This window comes from Pleurodeles waltl, chromosome 3_2, assembly GCF_031143425.1.
Source record: "Pleurodeles waltl isolate 20211129_DDA chromosome 3_2, aPleWal1.hap1.20221129, whole genome shotgun sequence".
In the NCBI taxonomy this organism is placed as follows: Eukaryota; Metazoa; Chordata; class Amphibia; order Caudata; family Salamandridae; genus Pleurodeles; species Pleurodeles waltl.
Window position 1 is genome coordinate 15,991,263 of NC_090441.1, and position 16,967 is coordinate 16,008,229.

Below are 16,967 nucleotides of genomic sequence, written 5' to 3' on the forward strand. Positions count from 1 at the left end.
AAGGAAAACTAATCAGTAGCTTCTCTCAGCAGAAGGCCTAATAGAATTACTTTAGAAGCCCTTCCCCATCCTTTCCCACTTCACTGTCTAGGTCTCCTCCCTCCAACATTAGGAATGTCTGCAAAAAATGGTGCAAACTTACAAAATACAAATGTATTTTGCAAGTTTTCGCCGCTTTTGCGTCAAAAAATGACGCAAATGCGGTGCTAAAAAAGTATAAATATGGGCCTTAGTGAGGATGCTCGGTAAGCTTTTGTGCCCGTGCAGACTTCAGTTTTCCCATTTTAGGTGATGCAGGGCTGCCTGATATTTCATTTACTGTACCCACAATCCCTCCCGTATTGCTAACCACCACTGCAACAATCCTCAACTGGCATTCCCGTCTTGGCCGCCTCTACCCTGAGTTTTTTCCTCGATCCCTGGTCTCCTAGGTGACGCGATCACTGATTGTCCGTCTCCGTCTCCACCGATTACATCTCTTCCAGTATGGTTCTCACTCCTGGTCCTCCGCTCTCCCGCCTCTCTGTCCAGGTACTGCAACTCCTTCTCACTCTGGTCCCACTCCTCTGTTTCCTCATCCCGCTCTAGTCCCTCAATCCACCCTCCAACTTCTTCTGGGTCTTTTTTTCCCCTTCCAGCACTTCTCCTCTGCTTTTGAGCCAATGGAAGCTTGGACCATGAACAACTACAATCGATGCGGGGCTCTTCGAAGTGCCCCCGGGGTCCCGCTCAGTCTGTAAACACACGGGTGATCATTACAACCCTGGCGGACGGTGTTAAAGCGGCGGTAAGACGCCAACAGGCCGGCGGTAAAAAAATTGGAATTACGACCGTGGTGGAAACCGCCAACAAAGACAGCCACTTTAACACTCAGACCGCCAAGGCGGTACAGACAAACAGCTTGGCGGTCACCGCCAACAGACAGGTGGAAGTCAATGCACAGCACACAGTATCACAACCTACCAATCCGCCACCTTTTCCGGGGCGGATTCACCGTGGACAAAAACATGGCGGAAACAGGACTTCGAAGGGAAAACGCTCACCTCTACACACCCCACGAGGAATCCGGACATCATGGAACCAGAGCTCCACTTTTTTCCAGCCCTCATCCTCTTGCTCCTCTACTAGGAGCACGAACGCCTGTGGCGAAGACAACGGTGAGTACTGCACCTACGACACAGGCGAGTGGGGAGGGAAAAAACAGGGACACACACACGCAACACCCCCACCCTCACCCACTACAACACACACACAAATACATATTAATATATTATAGTTACACCCCCTCAACCCACCCCGGAAGAATGCAAAGACAAAAGGAAATGAGTGTAACCATTGTAATATATTAAAATCAAGTACGCAAAAATATATATATACACCATAAACAAAACATACACCAATCTTAGTAGTCCAGGTAGTGCTCCAATGAAGTCTGTGGAACACTGGGCCCACACGGTATGGGCGAGGCCCACACAAGATCCCCGACCATGACGGAGAGAACACTGCAGGGGCATCAGAGAGCAAGAAAACAGGCACCTCAGGGGGAGGGAAAGGGGGGGCACCTCAGCCGGTTGAGTGCACAACGCCAAATCCACGAGGGGGCAACATGCCCACTGTTCAATCCTGGGGAGTGCAAAGCCACAGTCTCTCAAGTCTCTACAGTGGGCAGGTTGCCCACTGTACCATCCTGGGGAGTCAAAGCCACAGTCTCTCAAGTCTCTACAATGGGTGGGTTGCCCACTGCTTTATCCTGGGGAGTGCAAAGCCACAGCCTCTCAAGTCTCTACAGTGGGTGGGTTGCCCACTGTTCCATCCTGGGGAGTGCAAAGCCACAGTCTCTCAAGTCTCTACAGTGGGTGGGTTGCCCACTGTACCATCCTGGGGAGTGCAAAGCCACAGTCTCTCAAGTGGATAACAGTCTCCACTGGTTCTGGAGGGGGCCTGGTGCCCAGAGTGCTTCATCCTGCTAAGGACAGAGGTAGTGGATGACAGTCTCCACTGGTTCTGGAGGGGGCCTGGTGCCCAGAGTGCTTCATCCTGCTAAGGACAGAGGTAGTGGATGACAGTCTCCACTGGTTCTGGAGGGGGCCTAGTGCCCAGAGTGCTTCATCCTGCTCATGACTGACTCAGTAGCGTCAGTGCCCTTGGCGCTCATGGTCCATCAGTGCTTGGAGCTGCGGTTCCCTGTTCAGCGGTGCTTGAGGTGGCGGTGCCCTGTTCAGCGGTGCTTGGAGCGGCGGTGTCCTGTTCAGCGGTGCTTGAGGTGGCGATGCCCTGTTCAGCGGTGCTTGGAGCGGCGGTGCCCTGTTCAGTGGTGCTTGAGACGGCGGTGCCCTGTTCAGCGGTGCTTGAGGCGGCGGTGCCCTGTTCAGCGGTGCTTGGAGCGGCGGTGCCCTGTTCAGCGGTGCTTGGAGCGGCGGTGCCCTGTTCAGCGGTGCTTGAGGCGGCGGTGCCCTGTTCAGCAGTGATTGGAGCGGCGGTGCCCTGTTCAGCGGTGCTTGGAGCGTCGGTGCCCTGTTCATCAGTGCTTGAGGCGGCGGTGCCCTGTTCAGCGGTGCTTGAGGCGGCGGTGCCCTGTTCAGCAGTGCTTGGAGCGGCGGAGCCCTGTTCAGCGGTGCTTGAGGCGGCGGTGCCCTGTTCAGCTGTAATTGGAGCGGCGGTGCCCTGTTCAGCGGTGCTTTAGGCGGCGGTGCCCTGTTCAGCGGTGCTTGAGGCGGCGGTGCCCTGTTTAGCGGTGCTTGGAGCGGCGGTACCCTGTTCAGCGGTGCTTGAGGCGGCGGTGCCCTGTTCAGCGGTGCCTGAGGCGGCGGTGCCCTGTTCAGCGGTGCTTGAGGCGGCGGTGCCCTGTTCAGCGGTGCTTGGAGCGGCGGTGCCCTGTTCAGCGGTGCTTGGAGCGGCGGTGCCCTGTTCAGCTGTGCTTGAGGCGGCGGTGCCCTGTTCAGCGGTGCTTGAGGCGGCGGTGCCCTGTTCAGCGGTGCTTGGAGCGGCGGTGCCCTGTTCAGCGGTGGTTGAGGCGGCGGTGCCCTGTTCAGCAGTGCTTGAGGCAGCGGTGCCCTGTTCAGCGGTGCTTGGAGCGGCGGTGCCCTGTTCAGCAGTGCTTGAGGCGGCGGTGCCCTGTTCAGCGGTGCTTGAGGCGGCGGTGCCCTGTTCAGCTGTGATTGGAGTGGCGGTGCCCTGTTCAGCGGTGCTTGAGGCGGCGGTGCCCTGTTCAGCGGTGCTTGGAGCGGCGGTGCCCTGTTCATCAGTGCTTGAGGCGGCGGTGCCCTGTTCAGCGGTGCTTGAGGCGGTGGTGCCCTGTTCAGCGGTGCTTGGAGCGGCAGTGCCCTGTTCAGCGGCGCTTGAGGCGGCGGTGCCCTGTTCAGCTGTGATTGGAGCGGCGGTGCCCTGTTCAGCGGTGCTTTAGGTGGCGGTGCCCTGTTCAGCGGTGCTTGAGGCGGCGGTGCCCTGTTCAGCGGTGCTTGGAGCGTGTTAGGGTTTGTGCACAGCAAAGAGCATGTCCCCTCTCACTGCACTAGTGGGTTCTGTAATAGCTCCCTTTTAAACTTACTATTGAAAGCCTTTCTTGTTATCTCACCTCCCCCCCCCCCAGGCTTCTGTGTATGTTGTTTAATGTGCTGTTTTGTTTACACATTGGGCCTTGCTTTTACCAAGGCTTCTTTAAAACACTCCTCTCTAGGCCATGTGTTAATTTAACTCATTTGCATAATAACTGAAACTCTGCACACCTTTCAAGAACATGTGCAGCATGTGAGGACCACACCCAGCTCTTCAAACCACACCCAGCTCTGCACACCTTTCAAGAACATGTGCAGCATGTGAGGACCACACCCAGCCCTGTCTATAAAAGGCAGCCACCGAGCCTCACCCAGTGCTTGTGCTCGTCTACCTCCCGCTTACCTGAGGACAGATCCCTCTGCGCTGGCACTCCTGCTCTCTACAGACTTTCATTGGCTTTAAGGGCGCAGCTGCTGGCTCTTCCTTCTTCCGGTTTCCGGTTCCTCCTTGCCTCAGCCTCTCTCCTACAAGCAACCTGCAAAAGAGAAAGAAGACAAGGTTAGACTGATCAGTATCTCTTGCCAGCAACAAGTAAGTGCAAAACTTTTATTACCTGAAAGAACTTTGACAACAATTTCTGGATTCGTGTATAGACAATTTGAAACAAGATACCTTCCACGAACACTGTGATTCAAACTCTTTGTTACAAGAATACTTTGCGGAACTTTGTGAAGCAAACATTTTTTTATGGAACTTTTAAGAATCGAACCGTGGAAACCATTAACAGCAAGGCAAACAGTAAATCAAGGACTTGCACAAATTACATGCTGTATTTTGACATAAAAGTACAGTATTTGTTTTATAAAAGATTCTGGAAATATGGGAAAAGTGAGTCTGCTATTGGCAATTTAGGCTTTAGTTATATTAAGATGAATGTTTGATATTGGTAATTCTGATAACGGTATTTGTTTAATGTTTTAGAAGCTTTAGAGTAATAGAAAGCACATCCCAGAGCAGTAACACATTCCAAACCTGGACACTAGAGACCAGGATCCAAGAGGTACTTTTAGAAGAAAATTTCTAATAAATAAAGGGATAGTCAGGAACCCAGTTAGGAATAGGATGTACTTATCTGTTCTTTGTTTATGTTTCATTAGGCACCAGTTTCTACAGAAGTCAGAGAGGGCCGCAGATTTGTGCAGCACTTCAACAGTGGAAACGCAAGAACGGTGTTGTCTCTTTATTTTATTTTATCCACTTCCCCCCTTCCCTTGAACTTCTGTTCTTAGTGCACTGTTTTAAAAACTAGTGTGCTGGAACAAGCAGTTTCAGGGTGGGGTCGGATTGTCTTCAACCTCCATCAGAACTGAACAAGGACTCAGGTGAGCTGGGCTTTGACAGAAGCACAAGCCTTAAATAAATAAAATAAAAAAAAAAATTCAGTTCTGGTGGACGATGAATATCGGGGAAGAAATAGAGGGCATTGACGTCACGGATATGGCGCAGGCCCTAAATGAGGACTTGGCTCATAATGAATCAGTGTCTGGCATCTTGCAACATATGCAAGAGGAAATAGAGAGATTAAAGATGGAGAATACCTCTTTAAAACAGGATTTAAGCAGGTATAAATTTAGGTTATCTCAGTGGAACACAGCTTTTACGCCTTTGTTTAAAACCTCCTCAGAGACAGGGGCGCCATCAAAACATACAACTTTGCCTCCCCCAGTTGAGGTCACTGTTAATGTTCCTAATGCTGTGCCCTTAGCAGCACCTGAACGTTTTCATGGAGATAGTAACAAATTCCATGTTTTTATCAATCAATGTCAATTACACTTCGTTTGTAAGCCACAACAGTTCCCTACTGATGCTACGAAAGTGGCATTCGTCTTGTCTTATTTGGGTGGCACAGCAGCCAATTGGTCAATTCCTTTCGTGGAGAGAGATGATCCCATCCTCCATAATTGGAATCAATTTAAACGTACCATGACCAGCCTTTTTGCAAAACACACTTTCATGCAGGCAAGTGATAATGAGCTTTTAAATCTTAAACAAGGTAACAAGGATTTATTGATCTATCTCACTAGTTTTAATCGTTTACTCACCGAGACACACTGGCCAGAAGAAAAGCGTGTCTCCCTTTTCTATAAAGGTTTGAGAGACGAGTTAAAAGACGCGCTGGCTCATATCGTTGATTTGCCAGAAGACTATTCGGACTTTGTAGATTTAGTTGTGAAATTAGAACATAGACTAGGAGAAAGAAAGGGAGATAAACACAAACTGGAATCACGGTTAACTTTTATTAGACACGAGAAGAAAGACCCAGATAATAAACTCCCTGAACCTGAGCCTATGCAAATAGGGACACTCAGAGGTCCACTCACATCAGAGGAAAAAGAAAGAAGGAGAAAACTTCAATTATGTTTATATTGTGGAAGGGCAGGTCACTTTGCCAGAGAATGTCCAGTAAAGCCTAAAAATCCACGAAAGGGTGATGTTTCCTCCACCTCCTCAACTGAATCGGGAAACGATTAAGCTCGACAAGGGGAGAGGTTACTTGTTCGAGAAAACATCTTAATCAAACCTCTAATGCTGCAGCCTTCATGGTACCGCACATACCTAGACATTTCATAATTCAGGTCGTTTTAATTGTTACTACCCAAGTGAGGCATTCTCTCCCTGTCCTACTGGACTCAGGCGCGACAGGAAATTTTGTGGATAATAAGTTCGCTGAAAACTTAGGACTTCCTATGTGCCTAAAGCCTTGTCCAGAAGCAGTATGTGCAGTGGATGGGTCAGAATTGACCTCTGGATTAATCACAAAACAAACAAGTCCACTTGTTATGGTCTGTCAGAACGGGCACACAGAGGTGATTAGCTTTGATCTGATAGATACTCCTAATTTTGGTTTGATTCTCGGGGTACCCTGGTTAACAACTCATAACCCAAAAATTGATTGGGTGAATAGAAATGTTACTTTGGATTCCTCTTTCTGTAGAACCAATTGCTATCAAGAAGCAGATACAGAACAGAGCACAGTATTACACTGTGCTAGTGTTATACAAGATGAACCAAGTCTCCGTCCTGAATATTCTGACTTTAAAGACGTCTTTGATCCAGTAAAGGCTAGTGTGCTGCCCCCACATAGGTCTTATGACTGTCGTATAGATCTTATCCCAGGAGCCCTTTTACCTAATAACAGAGTATATGCTTTGACTGACGAAGAAACCAAGGCCCGTATTTATACTTTTTTTAGCGCCGCATTTGCGCCGCTTTTTGACGCAAAACGGTGCAAACCTACAAAATACAATGGTATTTTGCAAGTTTGCGCAGTTTTTGCGTCAAAAAACGACGCAAATGCGGCGCTAAAAAAGTATAAATACGGGCCCAAATACTTAAGAACCTACCTAGATGACCTACTACAGTCTGGGTTCATCCGTCATTCCACATCTCCGGTGTCATCTCCACTCTTTTTTATCCCGAAGCCGGATAAATCCTTGCGCGCGTGTATCGATTATAGAGGACTAAATAAGGCTACAATAAAGAATAAATATCCTCTTCCTCTAATACCTGTGTTGTTGGATCAATTAAGACATTCTACTGTATACACTAAACTAGATCTGCGGGGAGCTTACCACCTGGTCCGAGTAAAAGAGGGGGATGAGTGGAAGACAGCTTTCAAGACAAAGTTTGGTTTATTTGAGTACACAGTAATGCCCTTTGGGTTATGTAATGCCCCTGCGGCCTTTCAGTTCTTTATAAATGAGGTCCTACACGAATTCCTGGACGTTTGTGTCATAGTATACATAGACGACATCCTCATTTACTCTAAGAACTCAGAAGAACATACCCAACATGTTCGTGCAGTATTATCAAAGTTAAAAGAAAATCATCTTTTTGCTAAGTTAGAAAAGTGTACTTTTAATGTCAGCAAGGTGGACTTTTTAGGATACTGCCTGTCACCTCAAGGAATAACTATGGATGTAAAGAAAATCAGTGCTATTGCTGATTGGCCAGAACCATCCTCTGTAAAAGATATTCAGAAATTTCTGGGTTTCGCCAATTTTTATAGGAGGTTTATTGCACATTTTGCAGACATTGCGGCCCCAATAACTACCTTGTTGCGGAAAGGGCAATGATTTCTTTGGACTGATGAGGCGGCACACGCCTTTCAACTCCTAAAACAAAAGTTCACTTCAGCCCCAATTCTGAAACATCCTGATCCTGACTTGCCTTTTTTTGTTGAAGCGGATGCTTCACAAGTAGCTTTAGGAGGAGTTCTCTCTCAACGAGATGCAGTAGATGGCCAGTTACATCCTATAGCCTTCTATTCCAAAAAGTTATTACCAGCTGAACAAAATTACACTGTGGCTGAAAGGGAACTACTAGCTATCAAAGTAGCCTTTTCAGAATGGAGGCACCATTTAATGGGAGCCAAGTACCCAGTTACAATCTTTTCTGACCATAGGAACCTACTGTTTTTTGGATCACTTAAAGCACTAACACCACGTCAGATGCGCTGGTTAATTTTTTTTAGCACATTTGACTTTGTAATAACCTATAGACCAGGTGCACAACAAATTCAATCTGATGTGTTATCTAGATACGGACATACTTGAGACATGAAACAAGATAAAATAGGAGAACCCATTATTCCTCCCCAAAAGTTTTTGGCACCAGTACAACAGAAGGATTTCATCACAGATCTATATAATGCACACATGCAAATAGCACCTCAGGATTGGTTAAAGGATTCCCATAACACAATACAAGAGGTTTATTGTATCACGACAACAAGCTGTTAGTGCCCACCTCTGAATTACAAACACAGGTGATAATTTGGCATCACGCCTCACCGTTGGCAGGTCATCCTGGTTGGGTAAAAACCCTGGAAAATGTGCAAAAACACTTTTGGTGGGACACTATAAGAAAGGACATTAAGCAATTTGTCACTACCTGTCCAATTTGTGCAAGACATAAATCTTCTCATAAGGCCCCTGACGGTTTGTTAATACCAATGCCAACACCCAAGCAACCTTGGCACACTGTGAGCGTAGACTTTATTGTAGGTTTACCACCTGTAAAATCTTTCACAACAGTGTTGGTTATAGTGGATTTTTTATCTAAAATGGCACATTTTGTACCATTACGGAAATTACCCACGGCGGCAGAATTTGCCGATATTTTTATAAGGGAAATTGTGCGTTTACATGGTTTGCCAAGCAAAGTGGTGTCAGACCGAGGGAGCCAGTTCAACTCTAAATTTTGGAAAAAATGATGTAAAAAACTGAAAATAGATGTGGCATTATCCACTGCTTTCCACCCAGAGACAGATGGACAGACTGAACGACTGAACCAAACCTTACTTCAAACGCTATGTTGTTTATTGGCTGATTATTCTAGTGAATGGTTGGAAGCTCTCCCTGTAGCGGAGTTTGTTTATAATAATACTGAGGATTCAGCTCTACTTTGCTCACCATTCTATTTCTTGCAGGGGTATCATCCAAGAGCTATACCCATTTTGTTAGAAGATTCTCTGTTACCTACAGTAACGGATAGACTAACAAGGTTAGGTGACATACAAGACAAAGCCAGGAAACATTTATTAAAGTACAAGGAAAGCATGAAAAGACAAGCAGAAAAACACAGATCTGAGGCCCCAATGTATAAAATCGGTGACAAGGTATGGCTCTCCACAAAGAACCTAAACATAGAGGGATCCCGAAAGCTGCAACCACGTTTCATTGGACCCTTTAGTATAACTGCCATAGTAAACCCGGTAACAGTAAAATTAGATTTACCAAAAGAATATCCAGTACATACTACATTCCATGTGTCCTTGCTTAAGCCGTACAATCCAAAAACCCGACCTGAACCACCACCTCCAATTAAGGGAAATCTAGAATATGAAGTGAAAAGCATAAAAGACTCAAAAAGAATTAGTGGACGTCTGTTTTATTTAGTAGAATGGAAAGGATATGATGAATCTGAGAATTCATGGGAACCAGCATCATATGTACATGCCCCACAGCTGATTAGACGGTTTTATTTAAAAAATCCAGGAAAACCCCGTCCTGTAGGAGGGCCTTTGAGGGGGGCAACTGTTAGGGTTTGTGCACAGCAAAGAGCATGTCCCCTCTCACTGCACTAGTGGGTTCTGTAATAGCTCCCTTTTAAACTTACTATTGAAAGCCTTTCTTGTTATCTCACCTCCCCCCCCCCCCCAGGCTTCTGTGTATGTTGTTTAATGTGCTGTTTTGTTTACACATTGGGCCTTGCTTTTACCAAGGCTTCTTTAAAACACTCCTCTCTAGGCCATGTGTTAATTTAACTCATTTGCATAATAACTGAAACTCTGCACACCTTTCAAGAACATGTGCAGCATGTGAGGACCACACCCAGCTCTTCAAACCACACCCAGCTCTGCACACCTTTCAAGAACATGTGCAGCATGTGAGGACCACACCCAGCCCTGTCTATAAAAGGCAGCCCCCGAGCCTCACCCAGTGCTTGTGCTCGTCTACCTCCCGCTTACCTGAGGACAGATCCCTCGGCGCTGGCACTCCTGCTCTCTACAGACTTTCATTGGCTTCAATGGGCGCAGCTGCTGGCTCTTCCTTCTTCCGGTTTCCGGTTCCTCCTTGCCTCAGCCTCTCTCCTACAAGCAACCTGCAAAAGAGAAAGAAGACAAGGTTAGACTGATCAGTATCTCTTGCCAGCAACAAGTAAGTGCAAAACTTTTATTACCTGAAAGAACTTTGACAACAATTTCTGGATTCGTGTATAGACAATTTGAAACAAGATACCTTCCACGAACACTGTGATTCAAACTCTTTGTTACAAGAATACTTTGCGGAACTTTGTGAAGCAAACATTTTTTTATGGAACTTTTAAGAATCGAACCGTGGAAACCATTAACAGCAAGGCAAACAGTAAATCAAGGACTTGCACAAATTACATGCTGTATTTTGACATAAAAGTACAGTATTTGTTTTATAAAAGATTCTGGAAATATGGGAAAAGTGAGTCTGCTATTGGAAATGTAGGCTTTAGTTATATTAAGATGAATGTTTGATATTGGTAATTCTGATAAAGGTATTTGTTTAATGTTTTAGAAGCTTTAGAGTAATAGAAAGCACATCCCAGAGCAGTAACACATTCCAAACCTGGACACTAGAGACCAGGATCCAAGAGGTACTTTTAGAAGAAAATTTCTAATAAATAAAGGGATAGTCAGGAACCCAGTTAGGAATAGGATGTACTTATCTGTTCTTTGTTTATGTTTCATTAGGCACCAGTTTCTACAGAAGTCAGAGAGGGCCGCAGATTTGTGCAGCACTTCAACAGTGGAAACGCAAGAACGGTGTTGTCTCTTTATTTTATTTTATCCACTTCCCCCCTTCCATTGAGCTTCTGTTCTTAGTGCACTGTTTTAAAAACTAGTGTGCTGGAACAAGCAGTTTCAGGGTGGGGTCGGATTGTCTTCAACCTCCATCAGAACTGAACAAGGACTCAGGTGAGCTGGGCTTTGACAGAGCGGTGGTGCCCTGTTCAGCGGTGCTTGAGGCGGCGGTGCCCTGTTCAGCGGTGCTTGGAGAGGCGGTGCCCTGTTCAGCAGTGCTTGAGGCGGCGGTGCCCTGTTCAGCGGTGCTTGAGGTGGCGGTTCCCTGTTCAGCGGTGCTTGAGGCGCCAGTGCCCTGTTCAGCGGTGCTTGGAGCGGCGGTGCCCTGTTCAGTGGTGCTTGGGGCGGCGGTGCCCTGTTCAGCGGTGCTTGGAGCGGCAGTGCCCTTTTCAGTGGTGCTTGAGGCGGCGGGCTCCTTTGCAGCGACTCAGCTGCTGGCGGTCCTCTCTGTCCCAGCGGGGCTTGTGCTGACGGTCCTCTCTGTCCCATTGGGGCTTGTGCTGGCGGTCCTCTCTGTCCCAGCAGGGCTTGTGCTGGCGGTCCTCTCTAGCCCAGCGATGCTTGTGCTGGCGTTCCTCTCTAGCCCAGCGGGGCTTGTGTTGGCGGTGGCCTCCTGGGCAGCGGGGATGAAGGTGGTGGTCTCCTGGTCAGCGGGGATGATGGCGGTGGCCTCCTGGGCAGCGGGGATGATGGCGGTGGCCTCCTGGGCAGCTGGGATGATGGCGGTCTCCTCCGCCGTGCTGCTCTTCCCAGACTTGCCGGGTTTCTTGTGGCCCTTCCCCACCTTTGAAGGTGTTACAGCTGACTCCACAATCCCACCGGGACCCCTGGGAGCGGCTTTGGTGGCTGGAGTCTTCCCCCTCTCCTGCCGGGCACTGGCCAACTTCTGATGCTTGACAGGTGGGGGACTGTCCGTGCTGTGGCTCCGTGCCACACTGGCTGCCCTGGTGGCCGGTGCACTCCAGATTCCGGTGACTACAGGCACCACTGGTCCCGGAGATGTTGTGGCTGAGGTGCTAGTTTAGGACCTGGAGAGTCGGGACCTAGGAGACGGACGGGGTGGGGAAGGTGTGAGAAAGAGGTCAAGGTTGGACAGGAAAAGTTTGTTGGAGGCACTGGGACGGGTAGCTGGAGGGGGTTTGGGAGTGGACGAAGAGGTTGTGGTTGTAGGAGGTGTTCGTTTGGTGACTTTGGGTGAAGGTGCATGCGCTGGAGGCTGTCGTGAGGTGGATGGCTGTTGGGTGGGTGTGTGCCTGAGTTTGCGTATCTTGGGAGGTGGCGTCACAGACACACTGGGAGAGGACACAGGGGACGTGTGGATGGTAGTGGGGGTGGTGACTGCACATGAGCGGGGTGTGGTGGTGTGTGTGCTGGTGATGGCAGTAGTGGCTGTAGATGTAGTGCATGCAGGTGTGAGTGTAGACGAGACAGGGAGGGAGGAGGGAGACGAGGAGGAAGGGGACACAGTGGAGGCAGTGGATGTTGGTGTGTCTGCATGTGTGTGATGCTTGCGTGAGTGCTGTGGGATGTGTGGTGCTTATGTTTGCCTGAGCTTCCCTTGTGTGTTGACGTGTGTGCATGCTGGTCTGAAGGTGTGCTTGGGATAGGCTGGGGTACAGGGGATTGGGTCTGGGTGGAGGAAGTTGGAGGGGGGAGGCTAGAGATGGGGACAATGGCTGCCATTAGTGCTGAGGCCAGAGTCTGAAAAACTCGCTGAAGGGCCACCTGACCAGAATTAATGCCCTCCAGGAATGCATTTGTTTGTTGCAACTGCCTTTCTACACCCTGGATGGCATTCAAAATGGTAGACTGCCCAACAGTGAGGGACCTGAGGAGGTCAATGGCCTCCTCACTGAGGGCAGCAGGGGTGACTGGGACAGGGCCTGAGGTGCCTGGGGCGAAGGTGATGCCCACCCACCTGGGTGAGCGGGCACCGGGCAAAGGCTGAGGGGCAGCTGGGAGGGCAGTGCTGGTAGGGGGGGGTGGTGGCTGTACCTGTAGATGCGGGGGGCACAGATGTTGCCGCCACCACAAGGGAGCTCCCATCAGAGGACGAGTCCGTGTCGCTAGTGTCAGCTCCTGTCCCCGCCGTGGAGCTCCCCTCGCCCTCCGTCCCACTGGTGAACTCCGAGTCCGTAGTTTCGCCTTCCATGGACATGTGGGATGCAGCTCCCTCGTGCTCCGGTGCCACTGCTCCTCCGCCTGATGATGCTAATGCACACAAGAACAGGGAGACCACAAAAAGGCGGGAGCGACAGAAGAAAGCCATGTTGAGTGCATGCATTACCGCTACCGTTGGCGGATACGACAGACACAGAAGCACCCTGCACTACGCCGCGCTCTTGGGCTCAACTGTTCAATCCCTGGGACATGGCCTACTAGGCTATGGACGACATCTGCACACATGGATGACACAGGGGCATGACTAGGTGTACTTGGCACTCTACAGAGGTGGGGTGGGTGCCACATGGCCTGCCTTACGCAGGGACCTTTCCTACTAAACTCGCCCTGGCCTAGGGAAACCCACAGCCCACCTCCCCCACCCAGACACCTCCACTGCGCACTAAATCAGCAGGATGAGAGTGTACTCACCCCCTTGTGGCTGCTGTGATGCCCTCAAGCGCCCATCCAACTCCGGGTACGCCACCGCCAGGATCCTGAACTTCAGGGGGGTCATGGTGCGACGGGCACCCCTCCCACATTGGGAGGCCATCCCCAGCTGAGCCTCCGCCGTCTTCTTGCTCCAGCGGCGAATGTCCTCCCATCTTTTCCGGCAGTGGGTGCTCCGTCTGTGGTAGACCCCCAGGGTCCGGACGTCCTTGGCAATGGCACGCCAAATATATTTTTTCTGGTGGGCGCTGACCTACATGATTTGTACAGGGGGAACTTATTACCAACTGCACCGTCACAGTCATTGGCCCCCATCCCTACCCTTGGCATGTGGCACATGCACTCACTATTGTTTCATGCACGCCGCACTCTCCCCCCTTCCTTCTTACATCCACCCCTCTCCACACAGGCATAGCCCATACAGCATGCTCCCAGTGTACTTACCTGTTTGTCTGGAGGACCGTAGAGTAGCGTGTACTGGGGGAGGATCCCATCCACGAGTTTCTCCAACTCCTCCGATGTGAAGGCAGGGGCCCTTTCCCCAGACACTCGAGCCATTGTCTCTTCCAGACCGAGGTCACAGCAGCACTTGCAGTGTAGGTCCTCTCCTGTCGAAGATCAGGTATCGAGTGATTGAACAGCTAGAAAATGGCGGTCACGTCCGCGGCGGTGCGTACCGTCAACGCCGGAGTACATCGTCATTGGCTCCTGGGACCCATAGGGTCCAATGATAACCAATGCAGCATTGCGCCGCGGTCTTCGACCGCCTACCGCAACGGTGTACAACGCCAGCGCAGTTACTTCACATCCCATTGTCCCACTTTAGAGGTCAGGCAGCCGCCATTTCATGGGCCCACATGGCTTGATTTGTAACTGCGTCACACATAGCTAGGCCTGGACTCAACACACATACAGGCCACTTTTCGGATTATGATTCATGTTCTGTGTAAGCTGTGGGTACGTACCTCTGAGTTGGTTCTCTCTGAGCTCGCTGTTGTCCTTCATAGGCATCGTCCGTTGGGACATGTGAGGAGATGGTGTACAGACTGCTGGTGGACCTATCGACAATGGAGGAAAGACATGTGATCATCACATACAGGCTTGACCGTGCCACAATCCATGAACTGTGTACCCAGCTGGAGCCAGACCTGATGTCAGCTATCCGCCATCCCACAGGAATCCCCCCTCAAGTGCAGGTGCTGTCAGTGCTCCATTTCTTTGCAAGTGGGTCATTTCAAACAACCGTGGCCATAGCATCAGGGATGTCCCAGCCTATGTTTTCCAACGTGTTGTCCAGAGTGTTGTCTGCCCTGCTGAAACACATGCAGAGCTACATCATTTTCCCTCAGGTGGAGGATTTGCCTACAGTGAAAGGTGATTTCTATGCCCTAGGACATATCCCCAACATCATAGGTGCCACTGATGGGACACATGCGGCTTTGGTCCCCCCCGCAGGAGTGAACAGGTGTACAGAAACCGGAAGAGTTATCATTCCATGAATGTGCAGTGGTATGTTTGGCCGACCAGTACATCTCCCATGTTAATGGCAAGTTCCCTGGCTCAGTGCATGACGCCTACATCCTGCGGAATAGCAGCATCCCTTATGTGATGGGTGAACTCCAGAGGCACCGTGTGTGGCTATTAGGTGAGCACCTGTAAGCAAGTCAGTGGGAATGGTTGTCTGGGGATATCCCTACAGGTTAGTGTGTGTCTAACAGTTGTCCCTCGCCATTTGCAGGTGACTCTGGTTACCCCAACCTGTCATGGCTACTGACCCCAGTGAGGAATCCCAGGACAAGGGCAGAGGAACGCTACAATGAGGCCCATGGGCGAACACGGCGGATAATCGAGCGGACCTTCGGTTTCCTGAAGGCCAGGTTCCGGTGCCTCCATATGACAGGTGGATCCCTATTCTACTCACCAAAGAAGGTGTGCCAGATCATCGTGACCTGCTGTATGCTTCACAACTTAGCTTTGCGACGACAGGTGCCTCTTCTGCAGGAGTATGGTCCAGATGGCGGTGTTGTTGCAGCTGTGGAGCCTGTGGACAGTGAAGACGAGGAAGCAGAAGAAGAGGACATCAACAACAGGGACTCAGTGATCCTGCAATATTTCCAGTGAGACACAGGTAAGAATACAAACTTGACTACTACATGTACTTTAACATTACTACCTCTCTACTGTCTGTTGTTTTCACCCAGTGTATGGTCACTGAGTTGTCACTTTCCCTTACGATTTTACAGATGTGGGTCCCACTGTGTGACATCTGCTTTGATTCCTCATGGACTAGAGCTGTGTGACATAGGTATGTTGACATTACAATTGTAAGAGCTTTTTGCCACAGTAATTGATACTACACTAATTCGAAATCACAGACTGACTCCAGATTGTTTTGTGCTTCAAGGGTGTTTATTTAAGTGCTCAATATTGGAGGAGGTTGCATTGCCCAAATGGGCATAGGAAGTGGCTGGGGCAGTTGAGGATGGACAGGGTGACAAAGTGGGACAGAAAGATGACATTCAGGGTGGTCTCATTTCTTGGCGGGGTCTTGACATCGTTCTCTGTCTTTGTCCTGGATCTCAGGGACCGTTTGCGGGGTGGTTCTCCCTCTGCAGGGGGTAGGGTGCTGGTGTGGTGGTCCTGTGGCGATGCCTCCTGTCCACTAGCGCCAGCGGAGGTGGTGGGCAGTTCATCGTCCAGGCTAGTGTCAGGGGCCCCTTGTTGATCCACAGTGTCTCTCCTGGTGTTGAGTACTTCCTTCAGCACCCCTACGATGGTGCCCAGGTTGAAATTGATGGCTCTGAGTTCCTCAATGAAGCCGAGATACTGTTCCTCCTGCAGACGCTGGGTCTCCTGAAACTTGACCAGTACCGTTGCCATCGTCTCCTGGGAGTGGTGGTAGGCTCCCATGATGTTGGAGAGGGCCTCGTGGAGAGTGGGTTCCCTTGGCCTGTCCTCCGCCTGTCGCACAGCAGCCCTACCAGTTCCCCTGTGTTCCTGTGCCTCTGTCCCCTGAACTGTGTGATGGGAACCGACTGTCCTGAGGTCCCCGATGGGCTGGGCTGGTCATCTAGCTCCAGTTGGACAGAGCTGCTGTCATCACTGTGGGCCTCTTCTGTTGGTGGTGTGGACATGTCTGGACCATCCTGTGCGGTGACGTTGGGTAGGGGTCCTGTAGGGGTGTAAAAGCAGGATTATTGCATCTGTGTGTGCCATGGTGTGCAATGGGTGGTTGACCGTGTACACCAGTGCTTGCATTCCTGTGTGGGACCTTGTGTGAGGATGGTTTAGGGGGGTGTATAGGTTTGGGCAGTGGGCATGCTTTAGTGTTGGTTGTCCATGCTTTGTTCTTGCATGCAGGGCTTGGTGTTGGGATGTGTGGTTTGTGATATTGGGACATTTGTGAGGAGTTGGAGTGATGGGGGTGAGGGTGAGGGTGGGGGTATGTGATGGCATGCAGGTT